The 17,962-nt window shown below is 44.9% G+C and overlaps 1 long non-coding RNA gene across 2 annotated transcripts in view; it reads right to left on the bottom strand.

The window, feature by feature from the left end:
* The window catches only part of LOC147027490 (uncharacterized), a 192,723-nt gene that overhangs the window by 91,807 nt on the left and 82,954 nt on the right, over positions 1-17,962 (bottom strand). For both annotated transcript variants that reach the window (XR_015057065.1, XR_015057064.1), the window contains one exon: positions 4,555-4,770. This is a non-coding gene — a long non-coding RNA (uncharacterized LOC147027490). The remainder of the gene's footprint in view (positions 1-4,554; positions 4,771-17,962) is intronic.

The following is a 17,962-nucleotide window of genomic DNA, read 5'->3' as shown; positions in this document are numbered from 1 at the left end:
TATATATATATATATGTATATATATATATATATACACACACACACACACACACACACACACACACACACACACACACACACACACACACACACACACACACACACACACACACACACACACACACACACACACACACACACACACACACACACACACACACACACACACACACACACATTCCTGGTGTTGGCACAGTGGTTAGGGCAGCGGCTTGGGATCCAAAAGGACCTGAGTTCAAGCCCCGTTCGGCCACTGAATTAATACACCAGGGGGTTGACTCAGCCTGTCATCCTTCCGAGGTCAGCAAAATGAGTACCATTGTACTGGGCCGGTGTATACCCCGGTTAAAATAGGCGTACAATATCCCTGTGTCGTTAGAGGCGACCAAGGTTGCATCAGGAAGGGCATCCGGCGTAAAACATGTGCCAAATCATCCATATGATCCGCTATGGCGACCCCTAACGGGAGCAGGCGAAAGGAGAAGAAGAAGAAGACATATATATATATATATATATATATATATATATATATATATATATATATATATATATATATATATATATATATATATATATATATATATACACACACATACACATACATACACACACATACACATACATACACACACATACACATACATACACACACATACATACACACATATGAGGTGTGTTCAAAAAGTATCCAACCTTAATTTTTCGTGTGTAAACAAATGAAGCTAGGGAGGCGTGGTTTGGTGCATGTCTGTAGGCGATCCTAATTCGTATGCGTGAATATTTTCCCGCCTGCAGAACCTGTCAGTCGCCGACAGACCGCCGATGAGTGAGGAAGTGTACGTGAGTGCCGTCGGATTTTCGTTTTTGACAAAATTGCGGAAAAACTTGAACAACGCTACTGCATAAAATTTTGTGTAAAGCTTGGAGATTCCCAAGTGGAAAGGATCCGCAAGATTCAACAGGCTTTCGGGAACGAAGCAATGGGCACCACACAGATAAAAGAGTGGTACAACCGCTTCAAAGATGGTCGCACATCAGTGGAAAGTGAAGCACGTTCTGGTAGGCCCTCAACATCCCGAAATGAGATCGTCATTGACTAAGTGAGGACCCTGCTGATGCAGGATCGTCGAATCACGATCAGATAACTTGCAAACGAGACGGGTGTCAGCATTGGATCCGTTTATTCCATTGTGACTGAGGATTTGGGCTTAAGGAGAATCTCAGCGAAGTTCGTGCCAAAGCTGCTAACGATCGAGCAGAAGCAACTCCGTTTGGAGATCGCACAGGACATGCTGGAGACGGTGAACAGTGATCCCAACTTCTTCAACACAGTGATCACTGGTGATGAAACCTGGGTTTATGGGTACGACCCAGAAACCAAGTTCCAGTCATCACAATGGAAGCATCCAACATCCCCGAGGCCAAAAAAAGCAAGGAAGGTCCGCAGCAATGTCAAAGTCATGCTGACCGTCTTCTTTGACTCCAGTGGCATGGTTCATCTCGAGTACGCACCACACGGCACAACCATCACCAAAGAGTACTACCAAGAGGTACTGCGTCGCCTTCGTGACGCTGTGCGACGCAAACGGCCGGACCTGTGGGCAGCGGTCAATTGGCAGCTCCATCACGATAACGCAACCACCCATTCTTCACATTTGATACAGAGTTTCCTGGCCAAACACAGCACACCTGTGCTTCGTCAGGCTCCCTACTCTCCCGACACGGCTCCGTGTGGCTTCTGGCTTTTCCCCAAGCTGAAAATGCCCCTGAAAGGGACCATATTTCAGTCCAGAGAAGACATCATTTGGAATGCAACGGACCAGCTGCGCGCCATCCCAAAAGAGGATTTCCAGCGCTGCTTCCAACAGTGGCAGAACCGTTGGGAGAAGTGTGTAGCAGCCCAAGGGGACTACTTTGAAGGAGATTAGTGTTTGTTGTATCTGGATATGAGTATTTTTTTATGAACAAAGGTCGGATACTTTTTGAACACACCTTGTATATACACACACATATATATATATCCATTCATTGGGACCATACTCTGTGTAGAACATTGATGCTGCCAAAGCAGTCTCCTTGGCTGTTGGGCACAATCCTGGATGGGTCGCCTTTATCACAGCTGTTGTCATTTTAAAAAATAAAATTACAAATTAATATTCAAGACAATTTTGGGTATTAATGTAAATAAAGTAAATATATAAACGTGTATTCCATTGAATTAGTTAAATCTGACATAAGTTTAAAATGTAGCCTTCACCTCAGAGCGGTCATGGTGAACATCGCCCGGAGATGCTCGGAGACGCACCCCCTGGTGAAGTACTTTAGAGGTTATTATGGGAGAGTTATTTCCAAAAGCAAAGCTCATTGCAGATGCTGCAGGGAATGTAATGGCACATGAAGGAACAGAATGTGGAAACTCATTCATTCATTCATCATTCATTCCTTACACCTCATGTTCACTCTGAGATTGGAGCATCGTGTGCTCATGAACAACAGTGGAACTTGCTGTGGATCCACTTTCCATCCCATCCATCCCTTCATTTGTCGTCGCTCCCCTACCCCTCCTTCCTCTCTCTCCTCCCTCTTTCACCCCTATTCCAACTTTCGTGAGGTCATAAACGATGGGTGGTTGTGATAAGTTCCCACTGGTGGTTGTGTTGTGGTTTGGAGGTGATTATGTTGTGCTGTGGTGTGTTTGTGTTGTGTTTTGAGCCCGGAGTGTCAGGGAGTGCGTGGGTTGGGCACATGGGCACTTTTTTGGCAGTCGGGGCTGCTGCTGGATTTGACTCCGCTGTTTCAATTTTGAGATTCGGCTCGGGTTGAGAGATATTGGAGCTTACCGCATTTTGGATGTACAACGTGTGCTGAAATTAAATAAAGGCATAAAACACTGGCATTTCTCAGTGTTTATAAGCATTGCAGCGAGGGAGCGATGGACTCTAGGGTCTCCTGACCTGAGCCGGGTTTTGGGGTTTGGACTACGGGGTTGGGATTGGTGGTGGGTCTGGCTGCTGAAGGGGTGTTTGTTTGTCCGGTTCGCACGTTTTTTGGCAGTCTGGGCATTTCTAGGTGGTGTGTGACCCCCCTCGGAGAGATCCAGTTCCAGAGAATATAAACAGTGTCTCAACTGCAGTTCAAGTCACATACCTCAAGTGAAGCCCATATTATAATCTCTTTTAAAATGGGATGTGTTGTTTGAAAGTGGCGAGTAGTTTTGATATCCTGTTTTAATGTGCTGATTTAACGTACCCCATTTCAATCAATCCTCTAACAATGCCAGCAGACGGGACCACCCCACCCCTCCCACCCGCTTCCCCTCAAGTCCCCCTCCAAAATGCAAGTCGAATCCTCCTCCTCCATTCCCTTCAAGTCCCACTACCAAATGTAAGTCCAGACGACCCCGTGCCCCCCTCCCCTACCACAGCCCTCCAAATATCAGCAATCGTTGTCGACCTCGGCTGATAAGCATTGTATCAAATAGCATCCCCTTAATCACACCTTACACAATCTACTTGATAATTGCTGTGACAATATCAGCATCTCAGCTCAATTTATTTGCCCAAAAATGAATGCTACACAGACTCATTTGAGAAACTCGATGACATAGCAATGCCTAAACCACTGGATACTGCTTCATGGTCTCAGGTACCAAACTGACAACCTGAACCTGTATGAAATTGCAGTTTGATCTAAGAAAGGAGAGAGAGAGAGAGATGTATTTTTGGACACTTTAAATGAAGACTTATTCATTCTGATTACTAATCACAACGTTCATCTCAAATCAGGGGAAACAAAATTCAAAATTGATATTGTCACTGAGACTGCCATCATTTTTGAGCCATTATATTTTTTCAACATTGGTCTTAAAGGTCACAGAGGATCCTGAACATATATTGCATGTTGGATAAAGACCTTAGGTTTTGTATAGTTGGGTTGGGTCAACTTATGTATAGCTTACATTTTTCCTTCAACTACAGGTTTAGTAACATTTGCATTATTTACTATTTGATGCCCTTGACATAATAACAAGGTTTAATTCCAGTCATTGTTCGTGTAACAAGGAGCTGATACTCTAGGTTCCCCGCTTTGGGTGGTATGAGGAACAGATATGTGTAATATGAAAGCTAAATCTTGAACGGTCTTTGAAATATCACATACACAAGCCCAGTTACCAAGATGGTTGCCATTCAATCCAATATGGCTGCCAGATCATGTGACATGAATTATTCAGCCAATCACTGTCGCGATCGAATCAGGTTGAGGAGATGTCATGAGGAATAGATATCTGCAAGAGGAAAGCTAAATGTTCAACGGCTTTTAAAATATCGCGTACATAAAAGTACATGGACGGATGATCGGTCGGTTAGTCAGTTGGAGCTTATCTTAATGTCCACCGTCTCTGACCTTGTTGGAGGAGCGGGGGACAAACAGTGAGAGAACAAAATTACCTGATGTGAAGGTCAGATTACTAGTCAAATGCTATAACCACCATACCAACATTTTGCTTCTACACTTTCAGAACAAAAAATAACAATCTTGTTCGTTGTTTAGTACCAGACTTGGTGGTGTAATGGTTAGAGTGTCCATTCTGAGTCTGGAAGGTCGGTGGTTCAAACCTTGGCCGAGTCACACCAAAGGTGGTATGTGCCGTTTCCTTGCTTGACGTTCATCATGTGAAAGGATAGAGCACGGACAAGCAACGCTGGGAAGGCAATGGCAAACCAACCAGTATAGCCCTTGCCATGAAACTGCTGGGGCAGCACCAACGCTCTGTAAAGAGTATCGTCCATCAAAATCAAATCAAATCTTCATTTAGGGAACAGGTTTCAATCTTCGGTGAACAAAGTTAGAACACACAAACACATTACTGGAAAGATAATTTTGGAGAACAACCAGCTCCAAGAAGTGCAAAATAATCCAGAATGTGGTGAGAGTACAAAATAATTTCAGGAGTTATCGAGATCAAGAGATGGAAAATAATCCATTTGGTGTTGAGAATACAACAGGAAAAGGTGTTTTAAAAATAAATAAAAAATAGGACCGCACATCCTGAAGCTCATCTGGATCGGAGCAACAGTCACTCAAACCCCACGCAGACCCCTTGAGACCCTGATTTTTTATGCTGTGAACAAACTTTCGTACATCACGGGTGATGAAGGTTGTGATCAAGTTTCATTGAAATTCTGTGTGTGGCTTCGGAGAAGAAAGCAAATACCTCTGGGGGCTCAACCCCCCCCCCCACAGACCCCCATGGACCTTGATTTTCTTATGTCGTGAACAAACTTTGGTATATCACGGATGATGCAGGTTGTAGAAAAGTTTTAACAAAACCGTGTGTGTTGTTTCAGAGAAGAGACCAAATACCTATTTTGGGGTGGGTCAAAAAAAACCCCATAGACCCTCTTAATGAGCGCAGATTTTGCTGCAGTCAATACACCTCCGTTAGGCATCAGATATGAAGCTTGTGGCCAAGTTTCATCAAAATCGTGAGTTTGGTTCAAGCAATGACTGAAGTGTTTACGGACTAACTGACTCACTCACTCATTCACCTACAGACACTGCTCAATCACATAACATCACCGGACTGAAGTCCAGGTGAGCTAATAATTCAACCATCGGCAGGTGTTCTCAACCAGTCACTTTGAGAGAGGTTCCATTTCGGGCAGAATGCTATAACAAAAAGAGAAAAACAATTTCACCCATTTTGTGATGAAAAAAAATAAATCAATACTGTTTCATCTCGAGGGTTTTCTCCAATATTGCTTGGTTTGAGTATCTGAGCTTGAGTACCTGACCAAGGAACACCACCCATTAGATTTGATACAATTGGAGACCCAACAGAGTGCTTGAACTGTGTGCCTGCATCATCATATTCATAAATTATTTAATTTTGATGCAAGTGAGAGGATGTCTGGCTGGGATGATGCAAGTTGTGGGGTACTTCAGGAATCGGTATTGGGACTAGTATTATTAACTGGCAAATATGACCTGTCGTTTCACTGACGGGAATATAAAGAGAGGAGGGGAGAGAGGGGGAGGGGGTGGTAGAGGGAGGGGGAAGCAAGAAGAGGGAGAGAGGGGAGTGGGGGAGAGCAAGGAAGGGGAAGGGCCGAAGGGGAAAGAGGGGGAGTGAGAGGAGAGGAACAGAGAGGAAGGGAGGGGAGCAAGAGAGAGGAGTGAGAAAAGGGGAGCAAGGAAGAGGAAGCGAGGAAGGGGTGGGGGGGAGCAATGCTTCACCACACATCGCTATATACTTTAGGAGGGAGGGGGTGCAAGGAGAGGGTAGGAACGAAGAGAATAGGTGAGCAAGGAAGGGGCAGTGTGGAGGGGAAGGTGGTTTTCTGGACCTGAATTTGGTAATGACATTTGAAGGGAGAGGGGAGTTGACTTGGATTTGGGAGGGGGACTTCAGGAGAAGCAGGAGGGATGGTCCCATTTACCGGCATTAGTACAGGATTGAACCAAATTGGGTACATTAAAACAGCACATTCAAACAGGATAGCAAAACCACTCGTCACTTTCAAACAGCAGGTACCATTTTTAAAGTGATTGTAACATGGGCTTCCCTTGAGGTCTGCAACTCGAACTGCGGCTGCCGCCCTGTTTATCCGCTCTGCAACTGGATCTCGCTGAAGGGAGTCACATACTGCCTAAAGATGCCCGGAGTTTGTCAAATAATGTGCGAACTGGAAAAACTAACACCCCTCCAGCAGCCGGACCCACCATCAAGCCCGACCCCACAGTCCAAACCCCAAGACCCGGTTCAAGCCAGGAGACCCGAGAGCCCATCGTACCCTAGCAGCAATGTTGAAAAATGCCTGGAGATGCTAGTGTTTTGTGCCTTTATTTTCCCAAAATTCAAATCGCAGACTCGAACCCAGCAGCAGCTCTGACCGCCAAAAAAGTGCTCATCCCCCAACCTGCACACTCCCTGACACTCGTTCGGGCATTCGATACGAGTGAGGGAAATGGGAAAAAAACTATTGTGGCACGTTCCAAATCAAGGCATTGTCGAGCAGGTCGAACTAAATGGTGAATTAAGAACCAAGCGACATAACCGAAGATGCGCCTTAAGACCCCATCCAGGGAGTGCAAGGTGGCTGAGGATATGCCTGATAAAGGAAATAATTAAACAAGGCCATTAATTATCTTCAAAAGGGGTGTTTTAATTTACCCAAACACCCAATTTTCACTCTTGCACTTCCTTGACATTCCCTTCGTACGCATGCAAAATTTCAGGCTGCTCGGTTTCATGGTTTTGGAGTTATGGAGGCCACACACACATTATTATAGATGAGCAAGGTTACCCGGTATGGTCCGTGTGGGATAGGGGGAGGGCGTTTGGGGGGGGGAATACTGAGAAGTGAGAGAAGCAGGAGAGCTGGCAGGGCTGAGAATGTAGCAGGTGGATCAGGGGCAGGAGAACCGACGGGGTTGGGGGGGGGGACTGTGTTAGGGGCAGGAGAGACAGAACACCAGTGGTTAAAGTGGTCTTAAGGGAACACCAGTGGGTAATGGGGCCTTAAGTGAATACCAGTGGGTAAAGGAGCCTGAAGGGAACACCAGTGGGTAAAGGAGCCTGAAGGAAACACCAGTGGTAAAGGAGCCTAAAGGGTCTTTCACGCTTTTGGGGTCTAAATTGTCTTTGAGGTCTTAAGGGTCATTAAGGTCTTAAGGGTCTTACAGATCATTGGGTGTTAAGGGTCTTTGAGGTCTGAAAGGGTCTTTGGGGCCTTCCAGTTCAAAGGCGTCTTCGAAGTTTTAAGGGTCTTTCAGGGTCTTCTGGCTCTGAGGGGTCTTTAAAACACTTGAGGGTCTTAGAGGGTTTACCGGGGTCTTCGGGATCTTATCTGTCTTTGAGGTCCAAAGGGTCTTTGAGGTATTCAGGGTTTTTAAGTGTCTTAATTGTGTTTGGGGAATTTAATGGTCTTAAGGGTCTTATGGGTCTTTGGGGTCTTATCTCCCAAGCATGTAGAAATTCTTCTCTCAAGTATGCTTAAAAAAAATAGGTCTTATGGTTCTTGGGGGTCTTTAAAGGCTCAGGTAGTGGATGAAAATACCCTTAGGACAATCCCCGGATTGGACTTGGGCTGTGCGCCAAATTTGGTGGTTGTCGGTCCAGCGGTCCTTGCAAAAAACACGAACAGACAGACAGACATCCGATGAATCTTATTCATTAGATCGGAGATAGATAGAAGATAATTCACATCAGAGATTTGGATAGTGGTGTTAAGAGTCAGCTTTCTCAATTTGCGGATGACACAGAGCTTGGAGATTAGGTGGATAACAGAGAGGGTGGTGATCAGATTCAGAAAAGTCTACATGCTTTCTTAGGTTGGGCAAAATATTGGCAGATGAAATGTAATGATTACATTTAGGGATTACATGATGCAAGGGGCAATCATAGAGCACGTCAAACAGAAGAGAGATATGGGGGGGGGGGTAAAGCAAGCAGCACAGTGTCAGGTTAATATTGGTAAAGCTAATAGTTTTAGGTTGTATTGATACGGCGATAAATTAGAAATCAAAATAAGTGTTTTTTTAATAAAAAGTCGAAGCTCAAGCAGGAGCTACAACACAGAACAGATCAGAACGTAACAGGACAAAAGGAAGAGTAGACAGAGACGGGGGGGGGGGGCACCAACAGCATGGTTGGAGGGACAAAATAGATGGAAACTTGGAGAAATAAAGAACGTGGAGAAGGATGAGGGTAGAGGAGGATGCACACGATGGACAAGATGAATCCAAAAACAAACTCTCAGGAAGGCAATGCTGAAAAATCGGAAATAGCTGGGCTTGGGGAGGGTTAATGGGAGTAGAAAAGATCATGGTTTTGGATTAGGGATGATCTGAGATTGTGGTGAGCAACTGGCTTGAAGACCTGGAGAGATTGATGGCACTGAAGAGAATGTGGAAGTTTGTTCTACAGGCAGAAAAAATAGGAACGGATGAGTGGAGGTGAGCAGAAAGCATGGGCTTATCAACTAATTGAAAAGCATTGAAACTAATTAAAAGCAGTCAGCATGAGTTTATTAAAAGGAAGAGAAGTTGTGAATAGGAATTTAGTGAGGGCTTATCTCGAATAATGTGTACAGTTTTGGTCACCACTTCTGAGGAAGGACATAGCTGCCATGGAGAGGGCACAGCGTAGAACAACTTGATTGGTTCTAGGGCTAGTTACACTAAGCTATGAGGAACGTTTGAAGGAGACAGGACTTTATACATTGGAAAGGAGGCGATTGTGAGGAGGTCTGATGGATGTTTTAGATAATGAAGGGTGTGGACAAGATAGGTGTAGTGGAGTTTGAAGCAGAGTGAACAGCAGAGTGAACAGTGGCCATAGCTTGAGGATCGGACTGAAAATGAAATCGGATTGAGGGTAAAGAAAATGAGAGTTAATAAGGTTTTAAGGCAGGGATCTAACAAAAAGAGTGGTTAATGCATGAAATTGGAACCCCGGAAAGGTAGTGGCAGTGGAGGGCGTGGGTAGCTTATAAATGGAAGTAGATAGTTACCAAGATGCATTGAACATAGAGGAGTATGGGGATATTGGCAGGAATTTCAGGTACCTTGTGTGTGGATGGGTGATGGATACTGGGGTTGGTGGAGTGCGGGCACGAGACGAATGGCCTCCTCCTCCTCCTGCACATGTGTGTGACTCAGTCTGATTATAATGTGCGTGTGCGTGTGTGTGTGTGTGTGTGTGTGTGTGTGTGTGTGTGTGTATGTATGTATATATATATATATATATATATATATATATATATATATATATATATATATATATATATATATATTGTTATGGATCTGGAAACCATATGCATTCAACACACAGATGTCCCAAGACTCAGTTATTCCATTTAAGTACATGTGAGACAGGTCCCTTTCTTTTGTCTAGTGGGAGAATCAAAGGTGTGCGTTGCGATGTCCTTTTAGGGAGGTTATTACATCCAACAAACCATCCGACAAACCAACAACCTGCTACCGAACAAGCGCTTCACCCGCCCAACCGGCGACTCGCTGTTTCGAGGCAAAATCTTTGTGAAGTACCTTTTTGGGCAAGTCCACAAGTGGGGAGTGGGTGGACTTCCCAGTATGGCCGAAACTCCGCCCAGAAAGGGCGGACCCATGGAAGCCCCGTCCAATCTGGGCGAACAGTGACGTCAGCTTCACCAAGGTTCCTCCCCACTGAGGGAGGTCCATAAAATTACCGACACCGTCCTCAGCAAGGAGTTCTTGGGGGGTCGTTCGTCGTCTTGGTTGTTGGGTTGCACTGGAGTTCGGAGGGTTGCGAGGAGCATTGCCGTGAGAGAGTCGTGGAGTTCGTACAGTGCTTGCAGTGAAAGGCTTGGAGTTCCTGAAGCAACCCTGAGAGCGGAGAGCATTGGGCCCTGATCCCTGCCTCGGACTCCACTCTACTGGACAAGGGCTTCTTCGCAGACACGGTCTCCACGCGTGTGGCCGTGGACCGAGCCGCATGACCATTAACAGGTGCCGCACCATGGAGCACCCCATCCCTCCAACGTGCAGGTACCCCACCGAATCACGACCCCAGCTCATCTCTCTCCTTGGCTGCGGGGGTCCAATAAAACATCTGGGTTTCTTATCATCTGAGTGTGTGGGCCCGTCTTGTAAGTAGAACTGTTAAGTGTTTTCCATCATTGTAAATTCTTGCTTGCATATCCGTGATAAGTCTTGCTCTGTGTCTTTTTTATTTGTAAATAAATTACTGTCGAAATGTTCCCAGTTCGTTTTCGTCTTTTCCTTCATTGGTCCAGCATGGTTCGGATCTGAGTTTTAGCCGGTTTTTTATACCCGATAGTCTGTTCATCCTAGCTGGGCACGGCTTTGGCAGTTCCACGCGACTGCACCCAAACCTGAGTTGATAGTCAGTACTTGGAACTCTACCGCAGTCGGTAGAGTGACCCGGTTCGAGCAAGACATGCCGAGGACGTGGTTCCCCGGCAGTCGAAATCGCATAGTTAATTAGGTAAATTGGTTCTAGACAAAAAGACCCTACGCTACGCGGTTGAGATATTGGCGTCCACGGTCGGTTCGGCGACCCGCCGCGTCGCGGAATTATCCGGAGCGACGGCCGACAATTCCGGAGAGTCCAGTGGGAATCGATGTAACCTCTCCCACCAAGTGGTCGTTCTCGCCACCGGACCTCCGGCCCACAACAATATATTAGTAGTTTATGGTTTATAATATTTTAGCCCTTCCCCTTAACAGCGGAAGACAGGGTTTTGCAATGACTTCTGTGTGTGTTTCTGTCTGTGTCTCTGTCCGGGCCGTAACTTGTTTTACCATTGGAGCTTTTCTCATCAAATTTTCAACAAAGCTTCATAATGATGAGAATATGGAGAAAACAAATTAATAATTTTGTTAAAATAATTTTCATTATTTTTGTTCAACCCTTTTTTGGCCTTTTTGGCTGCATTATTTTTTAACATTTTTTTCTCAGAAACCACTTGGCTGATTGACAAAATTTCCGCGGTAGGAGTGACCCCCTATGGAGAATATTTTAATTATAATTGTGATGCCATAGGTCACATGATATTGCAGGTCAGGTCAGGTCAGGTATGGGAGCATGCACCAAAGCAGCGCATCGCTGCGTCCACTTTCCACCGGTACTCCAGGGGCCTCTGTCTGGCCATCCCCCAGGCAGATGCCTGGCCCATCCCCATCTCCTTGAGATGCCGATCAACCTGCTGCAACCATGACGCACGTGGTCAGCCCATTGGCCCCCTCCACTCAGGAGACTCCCTCGCTGAGAGAATCTGGTGAGCAGGATCAGCGTCAGGAAAACGAGCCACATGTCCATACAGCCGCAGCTGGCGCTCACAGACTATGCAGGTACCAAATCTCATTTGAGTCTCTCTCAGCAACCGCTCATTGGACACAAAGTCTGACCAGCGATAGCCAAGGATTCTCCGAAGAGACAAGGTACCAAAGGAATTAAGTCTCCATCTCGGATCCTTGGTCAGAGTCCAAGTCTCACATCCATAGAGCAAGACTGGAAGCACCTGAAGACTTGGGCCTGAAGTGCTAAACTTGGACTTCAGCTGCACCTGAAGACTTGGACTTTCGTCCTCCCACACAGGTACCGACAGCGCCACACCCCATTATCCAGTGAATCCATGACTCCCCAGACCGGACCCAGATGTCTATTGACCTCTGACTCACAGCCAGCAGAGACATGAATATCACTGCCAAGGTAAGTGAATCTCTCCACGACATCAACATGCGCACCACAAACAGGCACAGACAGGACAGCAGCATCCAAGATGTCATTGAAAGCCTGGATCTTAGTTTTGACCCAAGAAACCCGTAATCCCAGCGGCTCCGACTCCTCATTCAGCACCTCAAGGGCCCCCGAAAGGATATCTAAAGTCTCCGTAAAGATGACTGCATCATCTGCGAAATCAAGGTCCGAGATCTTGACATTCCCAAATGATGCACCTGCAGCTTGATCTCTCCAACATCCTCCCTAGAATCCAGTCCATACAATTGCTGAAAAGTGTGGGGGCCAGTGCACACCCCTGACGAACCCCAGTAATAACTGGATATAAGTCAGAGATGGTACCACATCTCACAGCACTCTCAGTACCAGAGTAGAGTTCAGACATCAGATCGGTCAGTTTTGGTGGCACCCCACAAAGACCTATAATCCTCCAGAGAGCATCCCGATTCACTGAATCGAACGCTTTACAGAGATCAACATAAGCTGCAAGCAGCCCCCTGCCAAAACTCTCGTCTGCGTTTGGCAAGGACACGAAGAGCAAGGATACGGTCAATCGTTGACCTCTTTGGTATATAGCAGCCATCTTGGATTAAACCCAAAAATTAAATCATTATATCTCTGAAACCGCTGATCGGAAAAATTTGAAACTTAGCACATCTCATTCTACTCCCACTGGGGGATGAAGAATTGTAAGGATGACATCATCGGTGAAGTGGTCGACCAGCCATAAATGTTATAATCAAACTCCTTGCTTACCATTAAGATTCAGTGTATATGTCCAGGTGATAAGATTTTTACCAATTCAGCTTTTGTCATCAAATCTTCAACACACCTTTATAATGACATTGTGGAGAACACAAATTAATAAAATGTACATTTTTTTTTTAAACTGTTATTCTCGTGAAGTTTACCTCCAGTACAAAGTGAACGCGGATGGGCTTTGCATTTTCAGATGCTTCCTCGTTTACTTCTGGTAAGGATTTTCCACAAAATAGCACAATAAGCTATTTATACACGTTAACACAGAGATTGTTCAAGGAGAAAAAAACACCTTGGAGAAGGGGGATTTTACTGCTATTAAGATTGTTTTGTAATTACAATAACATTATGCTATTATCATTCGTGTTATCACTTTTGTTATTAGAAACGGCCTTGGAAAATGCAATGATGAACCATCTTTACACGGATATACACCGTAACACGGATTTTGCCCAAGGCGGAAAACCCCATGGGGAGGGGGGGGCAAATGAAGTCACAACCTCCATCGTGTGACCCTTAAGTCCTCCTGTCAAGTTTGGTTGAGATTGGTGAAGTAACCACCGAATGTATCGCGGTCAAAAAAACACAGTCAGACAGACAGACAGACAGACACCAAATTATGTCATTTAGTATGATTTCCGCGAAACCAATTTGCATTCAGGAACGAAACAATTGTGTTTAACCATTCTCAATTCGCCACTCTTTCATGTCAATGGTGAGAATTATGTGAAAAAGACGATTTGAATCACAGATTGCTAACAACGGCAGGTTAAAAGTGCCCGGCGAGCAGAACCGAGTTGCTGAAAACACATGCAAGGCGGCATGAAAGGCCTCGTGTAGCATTCATACGGAATTTCGAAAGTCCCGTATTGACGGTAGAATACAGAGACCACCAACCTGCCTGCAATGTGAGAGCAACAGAGCTTGTGTTTCAGCCAAATCATGGGCGATTCCCATATTACATGTGAAGAGTTTTACATTCCGCAGAATCCAGGAGAGACGGATGCGACGCTGGGGTGCCAGACCATTGCGGAGAGTAGTACTCCAATAAGATACAGACGAAAGCCTTGTTGACTGTGACGCTCTGATTTCCCAAGGAAAGACTTGGATCGACGGTGGATGCCCAGTCTGCGGCTGACTTTGGAGGCCGGAACAAGGTACTAACAATGGTACAAATAACATTGGCGTTACTTGGACTGTCATGAGTACGTCATTCTGAAAACATTTTGAGCACCCCACATACTTCATTCCAGTAACTGTTTGCCAGATGAAGACTTTCCATGAATGCCTCATGGTCTCATTCAAAAACGCAGTAATCATATCGACCATATACAACTGCCGTGGAACTTGGCACAGGCCGTCCATTCACGTTTATACCTGATTAGAATAAATAATTGTTTACGATAATTCTGCTGTTGATGTCAGCCATCTGCACGCTGTTGTCATATCAAGGATGTAAACAGGTATTTTATGGAGTGACAGAGGAATTAACTAAAAAAAAAGAAATCCCGATTACTCGTTATTGTTTCTCCTTGCATAAAAGGATATTGCACAAAACATTTAACAAAAAAAAAACAAAACAAATAAAATTACTTACAATGCTTTAGCACCTGCATGAAATACCAAGAAGCATCTATTCCGCAATTATGTTTGTTTTACTGGAAATGGGCACTTTACGGTTAACAACCGGCTATTTGCAGGATTACCATGTTGTCTGTGATTTCTACCAATGTATACGTTCATGTGATGTTAAGCAAATGTATTTAAAAGGATTGCTCGTGCGCTCCGTTCGGAAGGACGCTCCAACGTTTTTCGGCCGTTCATGCAGTGAAGCTCGGTTTATGCCACACGTACATACGTGGAATTTTAATACCGCCTACAGTACGTGCGTGCAAGCATATGTAGTCTGTGGCGTGTTCCAGGTCGGAGCACTTGTCGGGGTGAGTTAAACAAATTTCATCCAAACTTTATACGTTTGGTCGAACAGGGAAAACACGCCCTGGTTTACCATCGGGGGTAGCCGTCCGGTGGTAATGACTGCAGTGTAAGCCCGGCTGGTGCGCTCAACGATCCGCTTATTGCGGCTTGCGAGCCTGACATTCAGTCCGATGGGATCGAAACCTCCTTTTCCTGCCATATTAGCCGCAGTGGGACGCCCGGTCCGCCGCTTTACGAGTGTCGGTAATACTGAGGCTGCAGGTGTTTCTCGTGGGACGTAGCACTTTCGCCGGTGCTTCCCCACTGTGACCTCTGCTGTAGTCCACGTCGCCGCAAACTGGTTGAATGGCTTCCAAAGAACCGTCCGAGAGTCTATTGACTGTGGGTATTCTCATGTCGATTGCAATGTACTTATGTACGTGCAAAAGACAGTAATACAACTGAGGACAGCGCGAGACAGTTCGGATTTTCCGACTCCCGGCAACTCGTGTGGTGGCAATTCGGGCACTGCATCGTAGAGCATGCCGTCCTTCGGAAGTATCTGGGATCGTGGAGCATTCTATAATGCCATATATCGTAGGTTTTGCAAACTTTTGGACCTATATGTATACTTTGCTCTAATAGGACTCTGAAAGGACTCCGAGTCAACAAATGCAATGGTGGTACCACGAGGGAGGCATTACATTATCTGCAGGATTCGTGTGTGTGTGTGTGTGTGTGCGTGCGTGCAACTCGTTATGATCTGAGTTTCACAGTCAAGGAAGCCCATAGCTGTCAGTCCTGAATCCCTGACCATAAATAAAATAATTTAGTCCCGTTTTCTATTCACCTGTACTCGCACTCCTGTATCTTCCAATAACAAATGCACCATTTGCACGCTTTGACGCGTTATTATCTGAAATAGGTATCTTTTTCATGCGGATTGAATGTGTGCAAGTGAACGTTTCAAAAGTTACATAATTCGTGCATATCAATGTACATTCGTTTGTCTACCTGTACTGATTTGGATCAATCCATGCTGTCTGATGTATCCACACATTAATTACACACCGACGTATCATAGTAACAATAAAGTCCTCGTTTATATATTGTTATATTGTTGATGTTTTTCTTCATTACTATGTTAATGTTTATAAACATCATATCAATGACAAAATTTTTTTTTTAGAAGAATGTACCTAATTAGCCGTGCCTTGCCAGAAAACGTACTGGGGTGTGCCTTCGGATTCCATCTTCAGTCTTTTCGTTCGGATTTTCATGACAATCTTTTTTTTCAGACCTTTTGCTCAGATTGTTCATTCGGATTTATTTGTTCGGATTTTTGTTCAAACTGTTCATTTGGACTTTCCGATCAACTAGTCATTCAAACTTTTTTTCCCCCCCAGACTTTTTTGTTTTCAGCTTTCATTTAGTTTTGTTTGGAAATTATTCGTTTTGAAATTTTGTTTCCATGGATATTATTTTTTTTGGGGGGTCTGTGTTTGGGCTCCCAAGGAGTTCTATAATGACTCCTGTTAAAATGGGTTAATGTGGAGACTCAAAGTTGCCTGAAAGAAGGGTTGGAGGGGGGGGGCGTTCATGTGAGAGCACATTTTTTTGTTTGCAAAATCGAGGCTCGTGAAGGAACTAGAACCCTGAACAGATCAGGATGTAACAGAATGAAAGGAACAGTAGAAAGATAGGGGAGAAACACACTATAAATGGCAGGAGTGAGGGAAAAAATAGAGGGAGACTTGGACAAATAAGGGATAGAGGAGAGAATGTGGAGAGAGGAAGGAAAAACTGGAAATCTTGAAAGAGGTGGGCTTGGGGAGAGTTAATAAAGGTAGAAAAGATCATGGTTTTGGATGGGGGATGATTTGAGATGGTAGTGAACAGCTGTTGTTTGTGCAGCGTTTAGGGAAGGGAGGGGGGGGACGTTTTTTTCATGCAAGACGAGCCACACGGTCTGACGGGGTGTCTCTCCCAGTCCCATTCACCACCACCCGAACAACCCTCCCTCCAATCCCCTCCACATTCCGTTCTTTTCGTTTTCCTCCTCTCGTTCTGTCTTCTTACTTCCCCGTTCTTCTCACACCCTCCTGCCAATTTCCGAAGCGCTCTTCTCAACCCTCCCATCTCTACGCCATCGCATCCCAGCAACAGAACAATTTTCCTTCATCAGGCCTAATGGATGGGAACACGCTGTGCTGATTGCTGCTCCAGCGGCGGCTCCTAATTTGACATTTCTTGTACAACTCCCGCAATGCCCCGTCCACACCCTCTGCCGGCCCCCCATTCATCCTTCTTTCGCGACCGTCAAACCCTCCCTCTCCCCCACTACCAAAGTGCACTCCGCTCGAAAATCAATTTCCAATTTCTCCTTCTGCTCGTAGTGAGTCGACAGGAAAAATAAAATAAAATAAAAAAACCTTGGGCTGTTATTGCGAAACTAAATTCTATAATAAATTGCTTGATGAAAAATAATATATCCAAGATCAGCGGGGCAGGGCTGCAGCAGAGGTGGGCAGGCGGGTGGGTGAATGGCCCCTCCAGTAGTGAGCTATGGTGGTGGTTTATTTACTGCTTGTGTGCGATGTGTGCGCGTGCAGCCGACGCTCACAATTTCATTCAATAATGATTCGAGAGATCCATTCAAACGTCCCTTATCTTATTGTAAACTACCAGAGACTGCACTGTAAACTTGACGCATTTGATTTGCGTAAACTCACATCCCTTGACATGCTACTGCACAGACACTTATGTCGCTTTGATCTTCCGATGCTCAATGCCACAATAATTGTGCTATATACTTATTTTTCTCATCATACCATAAACACTTTTCATTTATTACGGCTTGCACATTGAACTGCGGTAAAGAACGTTTACGGTCGTAAATACCGCCAGAATATATAAATTACATAAATATATATATATATATATATATATATATATATATATATTTATATATATTAGATATACATACACATATATAACAACACGGAAAGCCCATGAGGATGAGGTTTACCTGCAAACCCATTT

Source organism: Eptatretus burgeri, chromosome 4 (assembly GCF_056783735.1).
Source record: "Eptatretus burgeri isolate ZD-2024b chromosome 4, Ebu_testis_v1, whole genome shotgun sequence".
Classification (NCBI taxonomy): domain Eukaryota; kingdom Metazoa; phylum Chordata; class Myxini; order Myxiniformes; family Myxinidae; genus Eptatretus; species Eptatretus burgeri.
This window is presented reverse-complemented; position numbering and strand designations above follow the sequence as displayed.